Raw genomic sequence first — 5,848 nt, 5'->3', positions numbered from 1 at the left:
TTGGGTATTAAGGTAATTTCTCAACCTACCTTTTTCATAGTGTTAACGCAATGCTTCGTTATTGTCTTTCTAAGGTCGACCCGTCTCCTTAAACTTAGTCTTGGGTCTTTAGTGATAGGGTTTAATTCTAATCTTCTTCCATTTCGGTTGATGGTGGGTTATATACTAGTTGTTGGTCACCATTTGTGTTTCCTCTCTTCTCAAACTCTGGTATTTAATTCTTCTGAGGGTCAATGTTCTTTGTTCTTTCTCCATAATTTCGGGTCTAGACCTTCGTTTGAACTTGTTGCAGTCCTTCCCTCCGCGGCTCCAGACAACTTGGGCCCTAAAGGGATTTTGTTTCCTTGTCCGATTTTAGTGTGCAGAGTTTGGTACCCGAGTACCTTCTCCATATGGTTTTAATTGGGCCATTGGGAGTTTCTGCAATTTAAACTTTCAAGTCATTATTGTGCCATCACATCTCCTCAACCATTTGCTTCCCTTACAGTATCATCTCGTTTGTAAGTCCATTCAAGTGGTTCATTCAACCACCAATCATAGCTCTATTTGTATTGCATGTTTATTGTTCTCACAGCTCCAAGGTTACGCACTCCCAGCCGCAGAGGAGGCGCTTCAGGGTCCTCTTCAATGCATCATCAGAGATTGTTTGGCTAGGAATCAGTCGCCAACTACTTCGAAGTTGTGCCCCTAGAGGTACTAAAAGAAATTCTTCAACTTGAGGCTAAGAAATTTGGAGATCGTGTTTACTTCTCAGACTCAGATATAGGAGGCAGTAGCCTTAAGTGGATACTAGACCCAAGGAAGTTTCGTAGGCGAAGGATCCACTTCCTTCATTCCATCACTCTACATCGTCAAATGGAAACTCTTCTCAGCATGGTCATCAGAGACAAGCAAGTAGACAACTATAAGATCTTTGCAGGTCAAGAAGATATCAAGTGTATTTTGAGAGACATCAGATACAACTTAGATGATATAGTTGTTCAAGTGTCTCGCATAGAACGCTACATAGTTTTTGACTCGAACACTAAGTCGAACGAGCACTAAGAAGGGCATGTGGTCATCAATTCTCCAGCTCAAACCTCCCCTCAAGCCAACTTTACAACCACATCACCTGTGATAACCTTGGACTAAAAAGTCCACTAAGAAATAGGGCTACTGACCTTTTAATGGAAAAATTGGGTTACTCTTGGGATTTGGTCAGTTTTTTGTTCTTTTGATATATATATATATATATATATGGATGGTACATAGTTTCTTTTTCTTGTTATAGTTTCCAATAGCAGATTTGTTTAAGTTTCTAGACTAGATAGGTACAAATACCAGTTTTTCGATCTTCTATCCTTTTGTTTTTCATAGGTTTTGAAAAGCACTCAAGAAATGGTTGAAATGTAATCTTTTCTTCTAATTAATACTGATCAATTAAAAAAAAAATGTATTGACCTATATTACTTCTTGATATTATGGTAGAAAAGATTATACATTTCCGTTTGTTTAGAAATAAGTATCCCAAAGTGACCCAGAAAAAGTAATTACAATCAACAAACACTAATATTTCACTATCTCATTTTCTCGATCTTCGTATCAAAACCGGTAGCAACCCCTAGTAAACCCCATACAACAATCAGAATCTCGAGATCCTGACTTGATCTTCAGATCGAATCCACTGCACAATCTTTACAATTAGAGAGTGATGACTTAGATCAACAGCAATGTTCCAGTGAGATCAATATTGCGGCACTGGATTCTCGGTTCTCATGATCAGATGGGTGTACTGGCTTTTGCATTAAGAGAGATGCAGGAATTTTATATGGCCCCATATAACTATTCTGTTTCGGATTTGAACTCTTAGAATTCGACCTAAACTGGTCCACTGATGATGCAGCTGGTCTGCCATGCCCATCTTGTTTACTGTCATAAGCCGCTGCCTTCCAAACGCTTCCATGGCTTCATTTTCCAATCTCCTCTCCAAAATAATAACGACGCAGACGCCCTGCTTGGAGATCACTGAAATCACACACGAATTGGTGGGAATTCTCCACCATCAGCTCTCCCACCTTAATTGCCTTGACATCTCCGCCATATGGAAGGAACAAAGATCGCTGAGAAATCATTTGAAGCATATTAAAAGGCCAACCTAAGATGTTTAAGTACTGTGAACAAGAAACAAAATTGCAGTCAGAAGCATTGTTAGTGTGAAGAAAAGGAAAGAATTGATAACTCTTAATCTGAGTATGCAATAGGTCATAATAAGCATGTTAATCCAGACGCAAGCAAATTTCTTGGTCTAAGAAATGGTGGGGGTGAAGTACCATAGCTACTGAAACACTAGAAACAGTTGGCCAACAGAGTTGAGGATTTATGAACAGACAGCAACTTCTGTAGTATAAAACTGATTGGCCTACCCTCCCTTGAAGAAAGTTAGCAGATAGAGAAAATTGAGTCCTCATTTCTTCGTTTGGCATTCTCGTTTCCTCTGATTGACCTACCCTCCGTTGAAGGAAGTTAGCATATAGAGAAAATTGATTCCTCATTTCTTCGTTTGACCACCGCATTTCCTCTCGATCTGTTACAGAAAATGCTAGCAAATACTTGTGAATCAGGCCAGTGAAATAATCAACATAGTTAATATACTAATTCTTTCCCTCAACTCTGGGAAACAAATATAGTACCAAACATAAAGCCAACCATCAAACCCACAAGGCTCTTGAAAAAGGCCAATCTTCTGTGAATTGAATTCCATAGAATATACTAGGAACCCTTTGTACATCTCCAAGTGATGTCAATATACATTAACACAGACATCTATATTCTTATTATTGATTATAAGTACGCAAGATATAAATATATATATAAAGGTGAAAATAACATCCCAGATAAAAAATACTCTAAAAGAATCGACTGTGATAAGTTCACCTCGTAGTATGATTCTTCTTGGAGAGTTGAAGAACGAAATCATTCAAAGTCCTCCTTATTTCCGTTTAAAAAGCTCGAAACTTTCCACAGAACCTGGCATTGACATGAATGGGCAGCTGAAGTCTTCAAAATTAATCCCTCTAAGCATGCCAAAAACTAAGAAGTACCTCCTAGTAGGATTCCTCTCAAAGAGCTTAAGTACCAATTCATTCAAAGTTTTCCTTATTCTGTTTGAAAATAAGGAAAATAGCTTTATACTGCAGAGAATTCCTTATTTCTGTTTGAGAAGCTTGAACCTTTCCATAGATCCTAGCATTGACAAGAACGTGCACCTGAAGTCTTCAAAATGTATCCATCTAAGCATCCCCAAAACTGAAAATGCACAATCTAGAGATTGTAGGAAATACATAATGAAACTTGCCCGTTACCAATGTGCAATATATCTACAGCTATTATAATCAGTCTGATAAAAATAGCTTTATACTGCAGAGAACGATGTTCCGTTGAGTCATTTATATAATTTCAAGTTAGCATGTGATTATTTTCAAGTTCTACATACAGTGGACCTTTCTGGCCCATGAATAACAACACTGCCGATGAATTTGGTTAGATGATAATCATGCAGATGGGTCATTGCAACCTTTTGAATTAAGAATATAGAATGTTCCAAACACTCATTTCAATTCCAAGCATTCAAGGAATTTTGCTGCACAGATAGTCCTCATTTTCTGGAAGTTCAGTGGGTTTGCTAAGTGACAACTTCAGGAAAGTTGGGCAATTCCAAAACGTTAGCTTGGTCTAATCTCGCTACCTATCCTCTCTTTAGTTATGACCAAACACATCAAATAAATAGTCAGAAGAACTAATATCAATAACTATATATGATGAATTTTGAATCACCTTCCATAAAGCAACAAAAACAAAGCATTTAAAGGAAACACAATTGTTGAGAGCAAAGAAGTTGGATATGAGAAGATATTCAGCACTCAAATATAGCAAGAAGTGTAGAACTTGATATTGCTATTTAGCATAACAGGAAAGGCTTAGAAAATTTTCTCATTTTTTGTGGAAGGTTTGTAATCCATGTATGATTCACACAAGCTTGGCATAGATGTCCGAGTTATTATGTAACTGTTAACATTATTATTGTATATCAACCGAAAGTAGGCAATAATCCCAAGAGTAATTACAGCTCTGAACCAACTTGTAGAACATGTATAGATTTTAAATTATTCTTATAATCCAATCAGAAGAACAAGAATCAAACTTATATTGAACAGGGTCATTGTTATAGTTCATTCACAATCTAATCAGAGATAGGATGCAGCAGTGATACAAAATCTTCATTTTATTTACAGTATTTCCTACAGATTATATCAACCTCGGAATTTATTTACAATTCAGTTAGTGATCTACATATTTATATAAAAAATATATTTAAAGTAAAGGTGATTAAAGTTTTAAACTAAGCATATTTGAAACAATTATAGGAATAATGACTTAGAAAAGAAGAAGACGACACATTTCAAATCATTCTTTGATAACAAATGTGTACAACTTCTGCTTTCTTTTTACATTCTATATTCTCGACAAAACCTTTAATTTGCATACACTGTGATTGGCTTTTGCCTAAGTCTGTATAGCACGGATCAAAGTTGGCTTATTTGCATTCTACAAAATTAGGCCTGCAGCGTCTACTCATGTTGGTATTTATGCCCGTAAATAATCATTTAAAAAGGAAAAATATGCAGAAACAAGAAACAGAATTCATACACAAATAGACACAGATTTTATGTGGTAAAACCCTGACAGTGTGTCAAGGAAACCTCCAAAGAGAAAGGGATTGGAATTCTTATTATTCAAGGTCAAAAAATGACTCTCCAACGATACATCAAGCTTCTAGCAGTGTTTTCAAAACCGTTTTTAAAAACCAGTTACTGGTCTAACCGGCCGGTTAGCAAGGCCGTCGGTCAAAACCGGCCAAAAAACCCGGTTGGAAAGGCCATTTCGCCATTTTTTTGCCCTAACCGGTGAAAACCGTCCGGTTTAGGACGGAACCAGCCGGTTTGTATCAAACCGGCCGGTTCTGTCCTAAACCGGCCGGTTTTAGGCACGCCCATCGTAAAGTTAAAAAAGCATATTTTTCACTGTGTTTTAGGGGTTTTGGGGGGAAACTAAGGGTGTTTCAACCCTAACAATGTTGGCAATTAATGGTAATGTTAAATTCTTAAAGTAAAAGGATGAAAATGAATTTAATGGTAATTTTCATTTTCATCCTTTTACTTAAATTTTTAACATTACCATGAAATGACTCAGGATGTTTGAGAGTGGTTTCGACCTCATTGGATTTCATATGGAGAAACTAGAATTTTAGATTTCACTCAAAATTCAGCAGACTTAATGGTTTTCAGGATTTCATGGTTTGGGGGTAAACAATAAATGCAATCAGAGCTCCAAATGATGAGCAAAACTCCTGATCTATAGCCCATTGTGTTGGACGATATTGATCCAACATCAGAATGGGTGGAGGAGACTGAAGAACTTGTATTTGAGGCTGATTTTGATATCGACATGGCTTTAGTGGGGGATGATGCAGATTATGTGGTGGCATCAGAACTAGGATCAGTAGCGGCATCAAGTAAAGGCAAAGAACCAATGGAAGGCACTAGTCATGCAGGTCGACAAACTTGTGCTTCCATTAGGCCCACTTCTATTGTCATTGGTGGCATTGATACTGAGGTTGTAGATCAGGCTGAGGCATCCTCAGACTCTGAACCAGATGATGTCTATGTAGCTCTTGATGATGATCCTGTGTCTAGTAGTGGTGATGAACTTGATGATTGATCATGTGTACACTGTAGACTTGTAGTAGGCCAATGGCCTCATAGCTTGCAGCATTGTTTTTGGACTTTATAGGCCATTTAGAGCCTCATTT

The 5,848-nt window shown here is 37.3% G+C and overlaps 1 long non-coding RNA gene across 1 annotated transcript; it reads right to left on the bottom strand.

Moving 5' to 3' along the window:
- Positions 1–1,541: 1,541 nt before the first annotated feature.
- LOC149256260 (uncharacterized) lies at positions 1,542–4,787 on the bottom strand. Its single transcript, XR_016266456.1, has 2 exons — positions 2,914–4,787; positions 1,542–2,099 (listed from the first exon to the last, which is right to left on the bottom strand). It is a non-coding gene; the product is annotated as an uncharacterized LOC149256260 (long non-coding RNA).
- Between the last annotated feature and the right edge of the window lie 1,061 nt (positions 4,788–5,848).

The sequence above is a fragment of the Pinus tabuliformis genome, chromosome 7 (genome assembly GCF_031772625.1).
Source record: "Pinus tabuliformis cultivar Carrire ecotype Pingquan chromosome 7, CPIR1, whole genome shotgun sequence".
NCBI classification, from domain to species: domain Eukaryota; kingdom Viridiplantae; phylum Streptophyta; class Pinopsida; order Pinales; family Pinaceae; genus Pinus; species Pinus tabuliformis.
This window is presented reverse-complemented; position numbering and strand designations above follow the sequence as displayed.